Source organism: Apteryx rowi, unplaced genomic scaffold (assembly GCF_003343035.1).
Source record: "Apteryx rowi isolate R43461 unplaced genomic scaffold, aptRow1 scaffold_169, whole genome shotgun sequence".
Classification (NCBI taxonomy): Eukaryota; Metazoa; Chordata; class Aves; order Apterygiformes; family Apterygidae; genus Apteryx; species Apteryx rowi.
In genome coordinates this window covers 382,473-392,160 of record NW_020447963.1, presented here as the reverse complement: position 1 = coordinate 392,160, position 9,688 = coordinate 382,473, and positions in this window count along the sequence as shown.

Here is a 9,688-nt window from a genome sequence, read left to right as displayed (position 1 = left end):
AATGTACCATAGCATTCACTGAGTGTATTATAAAGCCTCCATGTTTTTGCTGTACAGTGTTTGAATTTGAAAGTGCGATAGCTTTTTTCAGGAATGGGATAAATTTTTAACTAAATCCATTTCCAGTAATTTTTTTTAAAAATGCTCTTTTATTAAAGGTTTTTGTAAATTAATGTATTAATTCTTGAAACAATTGAATATTTGTATTGACAGATATGCTATGAAAATGTAGGAAATGCTCCTAAATCCAAAGTGTTTTTTGTGAATTTGGCATTGCTACCTCATCTGTAGGTTTTGCCTTTTGTACTGTTGCAAATAGAGAAAATAGCTATTTTTTTGCTATTGCTATTTAAAACAACATTTTTTTTACATGAGCTGTGGTTAAACCTGACCACTTTCTAATATATTTTTGTATATATTTGACTTTTTAACTAATGTATGTGTTCTAGTCATTAGCTGTGTTCTCTGGCTAACTGGTTGTAAATCAGATTCCATTGTAGCATTTACTTCATAAGTAGAATAATTTTAAATTTTACTGAAATAATTTTGCATTAATTAACTGTAGAAGCTAGTTTCTGTTCTGTCTTCACAAGTGATAGCTTTTCACATAACTAACTTCACATTTGAGGTTTTTAGCCCCCAAAAGCTTGCTTAGACTCTTAAACGTAGTGGGGAGGGAATTGCAGGTACCTCTACAGTTGCTTGCAGGAAGGTTCCTAATAAWTTGGAATGTTGCTAATTATTCATTAATTTTTGTTTTCTTTTTAAATATTCATGTAATTGAAATCTAGCACATGATTCCCCCCCCCCCCAAATTAAAAAAAAACCTCTATTTGGTACACAGGCATTTTTAATGATGATTGTACATTTAAAGTGTATATAATGTAACTTGCTAAGCTTGATCATGAAAATTCACTAAGAAAAAGTTTGTATGTTGCTGTTGTAAGGAAAATGTTTTAAACAAATACTTTGATTCCTGGAAAAAATAGCAGTTCCTGTAACAACACTGAAAAGAATTTATTCATGTGAAGGAACAGATTAAACTGGGAATTTTTTTTCAGTGGTTGTGTCCACAAGCTCAGTGGGTTAATGGGAAATGTAGTGATCATTTAACTGCATCAGTTTGCAGCYGTGTTTTAAAATACACTGAAGCTGGGGCCAGTTTAATCCTCCAGCCTCTAAGTGAGGTGGCTGAGGATGCTACATGCCCTGTTCTGCCATCCCAGTTTTATCTGTTGCCACACAAGTTTATTAAAATATAATTCGGAGCCCCTGCTTTTGGACACAAATCCTGACTGATKATAACTACAGCTTGTTTATTTACTTTAATATCAATTTTACATAAAACTCAGAATGTAATTGTTTTTAATACAAAGAAACCTAGAAGCTAAAATAAAGCTTTTGCTTGAAAACTATGTAGTGCATTTTTTTTGTCAGCGTATGGTGGTGTTTGAAAAAAAAGTGCAAGTTGATTCTTATTAAGTAAAGCTGCATGTTTGCAGATGTTTGTTTCTCATCTGAGGTTGGGGGTTGAGGTGTTGTAAGCTCGTGATGGTGCTTCTCTTAGCTCGTCAGGGAAGCTTAAGAGAATGTATTTAAAAGAAGGTCTCCATTTCTTATCCCTTTTCTGCTGCTTTCCCCTCATATCTCTGCAAAAGTTTACAGATCCACCTTCTGTCTGAGAACACGTTTGTTCTTTCTGTCTTCATCAGCTGCTTTGCTCATCTGACCTGACTGAAGAAAACAAAGCCCTAAGAACTAGCTGGCACGGTAAGGGAAGAAAAGCAGGCTCTGAAACCGCGGGGTACAGTGACCCGAGCTGTTACTGAGTCAGCAAAAGCGGCAGCGTATGCGCTCTTCCTCCTAGACTTGATTCTGACCTTCGTGCCCTCAGTATGAGCTCATTCGTGCTTCTGCTTGGTGATTCTGGCTTATGCTGTGACTGCATCCAACTTCCATGTTTATCCAAACCAAAAGACTACCGTAAAACAAAAATAAACACTGTGCAGGAAAAGTATGTAAGTCAACACAATTTTGCACAACTTGCCTGCTACAGCAGATGAATAAACCAAACCAGGAAAAAAATATACAGGGTATTAACACTTCTATTAAACCAATTATTTTGAAATAAATGTTCATTTACTTAGGGAATGAATTGCCACATGTGTATTGTCATGCTCTTCAGCTGATAAGCAGCAGTTTATGTAAGATGCAGTACGGGAGATATTTTAAATTAAAAATTACAATTACAGCCTTTACTGGAGAAGATGATGGCTTCAGGGAAATGGCATACTTGGATTAAATGTGTATGAGAAATGTCAGTCGCGTAGCTGGCACAGCAGGGCAACCTCACTTGCGACCTGGGACTTTGACTTTGCTGGCTTGGTGGATTGTTACAAAGTTAGTTGCTAAACCTGTAGATGACAGTAATCCAGCTCTTCAGGGAGCTAGTAAAGTGGATATTCATGACGCATTACCTCTCGTTCTTCCATTGGACAAGTCTATCTTGTTTTAATCTAAAAATAAAATTAATACTTGTTTTGCCTATATGATACTGTATTTCCCCCCACAGCTTCTGATAGAAGTCAAAACCAAGTAGCAACAAACAAACAGCTTTGTGTGAGCATGGGATACAATCTTGTGATACTGCACAGGAAAGAAATGGTGTGTAAATTTGAGTAAGACTTTTCTTAGTGGAAACAAACATGTGACTAAAGGAACAGTAGTGATAAGTTCCCCTACAGAAGCAGACACAGGTAATGAAATGTTTGTTCAAACTGCATTTACAACAGATCACAAAAGCTTTGTCAGAAGCATAGTTCCTACCTTTCATCAAGTAAAAGCCATTTCAGGGAGTGGGTAAAGCTCTCCTGAGGGGAGGGTTCTTCCAGCATGTAGGTAGTACCACTCCATCTTGTACTGTCTGTATAGAAAGCCAAAAACTAGAATGCTGTTTTTTTTCAGTGGGGAAGTCCCTAAAATTAGAAGAAAAATACTTTGATAGGGTAGTGCTTCTGTATTTTTAATATTTTAGAAGAGCTGAGCACTGTTTTTTTAAAATTTCCGTTCTCCCTTTTCTTAGTACTGGGCAGGGGGGAGGCTAAATATTAATACGATGTCAAATGCTGATGTGTAAAYGCTGTCTTAAAATTTTCTTAAAATTGCAATTTAAAATTTTTTTTGAATATGTGTTCAAAGTATTAGTTGGGGAAGCCTTGGAGGATTCACAAGGATAAGGGTTTTAATTCACTGTAAAATTTTGGAGTGTTGCCTGTAATATCAGGAGTTTTGGTCACATCTGTCATATCCTAAGAAGTAAATACATTTCAATAATCACAAACAGTACTTGTTCTAAAACGTCTTCTTCTTGGAATCATTTGTACTGTTTATCTTTGTTGCAAGTCAAATGAATGATACTTTCAGTCAACGAACAAGTATTTCGAATTTGTATAGTTTTTGGATAATTAAAACAATTTTTATAATTCAAAATATCTCCTTCTTGATATACCACTTCTCAAACAAGGCAAGGTTATTTTAAATTTAGAAACAATGGACAGCCTGAGTCTAATCAGATCTTCCAAGGTCTTTGCATGGCACACAGCTACCAGGTAGGTAATTCTTACCTCGTGAATAAGAATTAATATGACATGTAAAAGAAAAATTAAAAAGCAATGATTTTGCAAAAGACAAGACTTTTTTTTTTTTTTTAAATATATTACACTTATTTTGCTTGTATGTATTCATGGCAGAAATTCAGACAGATGAGTGCTCTTGTCTTTGTTGGCATAATTAGTACTATTGCTCCAAAATGAACGACTGCTATTTCATAGATGATAGGCCGGGTTTCGATAGGAGGCAAGGAAGTCATCCTGCTAAATCACGTGCACTAATAATTGCATGTGAGCAGCGGATGCTAATGGAAGGGTTGAATCCTATACTCAACCAAATTGGTTTCTCACCAGAACAAGAACAAACCTTTAAACAAACCTGAGTTCTGCAAAGTGAATTCTGTCCAGTGTTTCTAGGGCACTGAGGGATTTTTCTGAAGCTGGCATCACCGAATTTAGCTCCACAGTTGCTTGCTGGATCGTAAAAAGGAAAAAAAGAAAAACTGAACTCAAAGCCATATTAAAATTAGAACCAACATTTTCTTTTGCAATATTTAACTTTAAAAAATGTACTGTAAATATTAATAGAAAAGCTCATCTACTGGTAAGACAAATGATGCCCAAAGTTTTTCAAACAAACAGAAGGATAATTTAAAGAACCAACCCAGAACTGTTTCATATTTTTTTCTACTTCTGATTTTGTAATCTTGTGAAGACTTCTCTGAAGACAAACTGATAAYGTAGACAACAAACATTGGAATTACATGGAAATTTCTGCATGTTTTTATATCTGCTTATCACTGCCAATAAATAATGGACCTTTGGCAGAATAAAAATTCTCAATTTCAACCAAAATAAATGGGAGTTGAAATTCTTAGTGGCTAATGAGACTGCACCCATGGAAATGAAAATCTAAAAATGATAAAGGAGGACATTTTACCTTAGCATATTCTTCTGCAATCTTTGTTTCTACAACCATGATTTCTTAATCTTGTTTAACAAGCGTGTGAACCTTTTCCACAACTAGTGAGTCTCTATGAAGCTCTTCCACAATGTCTTCTGTCTCCAAGTTGAGGAAAACCTTTTCCTTAGGGAAACACTTTCTTGACAGAATTTCAAGAAAATATGGCAGGGTTACTGAGTGACAGACATCTCTGAAATGAGCCACTGTGGAACGTAACTGGTTTTCACTGTGGCTGAATCTCTTGCGTGGCAGAATTTAGAGAGAGGGATCTTCTCTTAGATCAAACTGATATTACTGGAGACAAATGAACAGATCTCTGCAAACACTCATCCTTCTTTAGCCATGAAGTGGCAAGAGAAAAACATAATGTGCTCAATTTTAATTTATGAGCAAGCCACAGTATTGAAGTGAGTTACTATATAGGAATTAAGTTTTGAGGTGAAACAAAATAGGATGTCAATGACATTTTGAAAGGATACTGAATAAAGCAATGATGTATTTTGAATTACCTTTGATTTTTGTTCTATTTGAGGACCAAGGACAAGCAACCCTTCCCGCATTTTTGCAACCAAAGATGTTGTTTCTACAAGGCCATCATGAAAACAATCCCTAAGAATAAAATGAATTGCAATGTGCATTTCACACTTGTATTCTTTTATTTAGTTTGTTATTGGAAATAATAGCCCAGATTCATCTCACTGTTTACACCAACTTTAGTACTGAATATCATTGTCTGTTGGGATGAAAGCTGAGATTCTATGACAGTGTAAAATTGCCCCGTAGAGGTAACCAAGGAAGCTAATTTCCTTAATTTACCATCCCCTTTGCAATTACTTCTGCAGCCCTAGGTAGCTCTACCCTAACAAGTACACTTTGACTGTTTTTAACATTTTGGAATAGCCTTGAACATAGCTTTGAAGCAATGATTAAACAAAAAATAGGTTGCTTGGTGCCTTAAGAAACAGGAATAGACATTGCACATACATACCCTCATGGAGATATTTACACTCTAGTTAACTGGAAATGCAATAACCTTTAGACAGCTCTCCACTGCTACAAAATACTGGTATACACCGGCAGGTAGATTTCATGGGCAAAGAGGAAGTTTCTAACTTTATATATAGAGAAGGCCTACGTGGTGCTGTTGTACCAAGGGGGCTTCACAGAACTCATTCCGTACTGCCAAAGTGTGTAATAATTAAATGATACTGACTTTTTTAACCTGTTCGCAGAGTTTTCTTTCYTGTTATCTGTAGCAGTCTTGAAAAGGTGCCTGTGAACTTCAAATAGCTCCTGGGAGTGGTACAGTGATGCCTTTTTGGTTCATCCAAGTATGTCTTCATTATTCTTAACATGCTTTTGCGGATTTCAGCACATACAGAGGTGACTGTGCTTGTTAAATCCTGCAACAGAGCACAATTTAAGAAAGCAAAAATGTAAAATCCTGTAGTTAAGGTCTTAATTCAGGTGTAAGTAAGTTAGGTTTTAATTTATGTGATATTATTATTACATGCACTGGAACATGCTATATTGGTATTTATGTTAGTAACTATAGTCATTTTCTGCCAAAAGAAACTGTATAATTACTGACAAGAAGGTTAAGGAATATGGATGGCTGAATTCTGCCATCCTGTACAAAATGATAAAAATGAAGACAATCAAATTATAATAGTATACTTTAAGGAAAAATCTGAATCATTGAATTTGATAATAAAGCTTTGGGTAAAAATAGGCATTGATGTTGAAAAAAAAAAGTCTCCTTTCATTAGTTTTAGAAAACAAAATTCCACTTTACATCAAACGTATGCTGGTTAAATTTCCCTTTGATATAGAGCAGCTTTGTGTAATAAGCATATTTTTGAACTCAGATTTATTTTTCAGTAAGAAGCAAGAATATCTTTATCCATCCTGAATTTCTTTTAAATGACAAACATTTTTATGATGACCTTGAAACCTGTTTGCCCGATTTATTTTTCTGTTTATATTCATATTACATTACTACAGCCACATTGACTTCAGTGGAATGAGTTCTGATTTGTACTCATGTAATCAGGCCAAGATGAGACTCAAATTTACCATTTAAATCATTTAATTTAGCTGTAGATTTTCATGTGCTTCTAGGTCTGAATTCTGTACTAAGAATAAATGAGAAAATGTGAAGAAGGAGGAAAGAAAGACCAAGACAAGCTTTATTTCCATCGTCTCATTTTGACTGAAAACTCCTCCCAGCGCAGGCAGGTTTTTGCAACAGGCAGGAGAGCTTCCCCAGGCCACTTCTCATACCAGTCAACTGCACAGTAATTAACGCTGGCAGGATAAGTGCAACACCACTGTCAGAAACTGAATTCTATAGGACTTGTCATCCAAAAAGTATGAAGATTACTCCACACTCTCTAAAATAATGGTTTAATTTTGGAAGATTTCAAACCAGTTTTCCAGTTACAGTATTTTTAAGAATATGCTAAATGTAGTAATTTTTAATAGTGTATGAACTCATGGTTCAAGACATTACTTACATTACCTAAAAGAAAAACTAGACATATTCAATACTAGGAAAGGTTGGCTCTTACAACACTATTTAAACCTGCAGTCCCTATATGAGCATAATTCTTGGTCAACTGTCTTTCTGTATTTGCAAGAATGCTAGGAACTATCCTCAGCTACAGTGAAAATTTAGCAGGAGACCACTTTGTTTTCTTCTCATGAAGAAGAAGAAAAAAAAAAAATCACATCCATAATATCAAATAGCTAAGTAAGTGGCTCAAGGCAAGCTACTTTCATGGATACAAAAAAATTAAACTTGCACTTTAAAAACCATAAATGAAATTCTCTAAATGAAACATATGGGGGGGGGGGAGAAGCCTAGCTGACTTCAGAGATTTTCTTTTGCAAAATGATTTAAATGCCTAAATAAAAATTTGCAGCACTTTAAACAATTCATGCTTAACATACAACCTGCAGAACAAAATGGAAGATTCGCTTCTCYGCTATTAGTTAGCTTTTTCATCGACAGCTGCAAGCTTCACAACACCATCATCCAACTCCTCGCTGAGCCAGGCAAGTCAGGCACTTCTCCAACATTCAGAAAGCAGCTCAAATTGCCTAAAAAGATTCCTGGTAAATGACAGCAATTGATCATCCTTCCATCCTTCGTTCCTTATGTACTTGTATGCTAGTGATATCTGCTTTTGCGTTACAATTAGAATGGTGGTTACTCTTCAGTAAACAAACAAAATAATCTGTGCACAGACTGCATTTTTGGGAGAACCTGTTCTAAGCTAAAGAATGGTAAACTTTACATTATTTCTCTGTTTCCATATTCTCACCAAAACAGCATGCGCGAAAGATAAAGGCAGAATATAACAGGAAAGGAACTACTTTTATACTTCTGACTCAGTTTAAAAAACAGTAATATTGGAAGTTTTATACACAGGTCTACTCCTGCCATTTTTTCCAATCAGTTTCTAGAGAACAGATATTCAGTCTTCAAAAATACCAGAAGTAAGTTTTCAAAAATGCCCAGTTACTGACAACTCCAAATATTGATTGTCTTCAGTGGACACACAAATAAAAYCACAGAAACTATACACCATGTCAAACAAAAATGGATAAGTAATGATGCATACAAGTACTTCAAGAATTCAGAAAACTGTGAAACAGGCACAAATGTATAACCCTGGACAGTACTACTTCTTGCTGTATGTAAGACTACTAAAAAAACAGAACAAAACAAAATAAACCTTTCGATTTTTTCCTGCTCCTGTTAGACTTGATGCAAATTTTTATGTTACTGTGAGATAAGAACCCACACTGATAATCAGTAGAGACCTTTAGACTAGATATACACAATTAAGAATTTTGTACAGTGCTCACATTGTCACTACAGCACATATATAACTATATATAAAAAAACTATATATAACTATATATATGAAAAACCCAATCCTGCAGTATTGAAGCAAGTCCATATTCAGTTGTTGATATTAAAAARTCAGTTCTGCTCTAACAACCCAGACTTTTAGCTTCTATTCTCCTTTTGTTTGGACTTAATATGCTCATAGTTGCATGTTATATGACAATACAACACGGGGAAGTTCACGTATGTGTCTTAATGTGGACAAGTATCACATTAAAAAAAAAACATTTACCTGAACTACATCTGATTCATCAGTGAGAAACACAGTTCTCTGCCGCTCTAGTTCTATTTGTCTGTAGACTCTTTTCAGCTCTTCTCTGAAATCCAGGGAACTATAATCACAAGTAACAGACGCCCTAAACAGACTGCGGCTAGGTAAGTCACATGCAAGTCACACATGTTGCTTACCCATTTCCTTCCAGACCAATCTGTAGAAAGTGGTCAAGCACTATYCATATAGTACATGCATGAAGAAATTCTTCCGTAATTTTTAAAACATACAAACTACTTAGAAGAAAACATATATAAATGAAATAATTGGATAAGTAGACATATGAAACAAGCTCGATTAGCTGGCAAAAAATCTGCAGAATATTAGGTCTGAAGTTCTAGATGGTACAAAGGCATCTGCTTCTTCAGTTTATCAATTTATTTAATTTTAATTAAGGCACTGAAATAACACACTGCTGCATTTCCAGAACATGATGTATAAACATTCTTGTCCAATTTCAACTTATGGCATTCTTCCATTACTATTTTTCATAATAATAATTACAGCACATGTATATCTAGAACATTAATTACTGTCTCTCTTTTGGTTTTCAAGCACAAATGGTAAAGTTTTAGAATGGCATGCAGATGCTATTTTCATTTTACTGATAGAAACTGAGGCACAAAAAAGATTAAATTTACAGCCTAATTGGCTACATAAGTTGCTGATAAATTACTGAGCTAGCAAACGTGTCTCAATCTTTGGTTAGTATTGTATCCATCTTGATTCCTGAAGTTATCATCAGATATTACAAACAGCAAGCCATATGCGTTGTGTGTCCGATATGGTAAAWTTTCATGTCAAATTTCATAGGTGATTTTATGTTATACTTCAAAAATTCTAGGAAAATTATACCTTCWTGAAAGTGATTCATTTTATTCTTCAGTTTTAAACAGCCTGTTTTTCCATACTATATCAAATGCCAACGA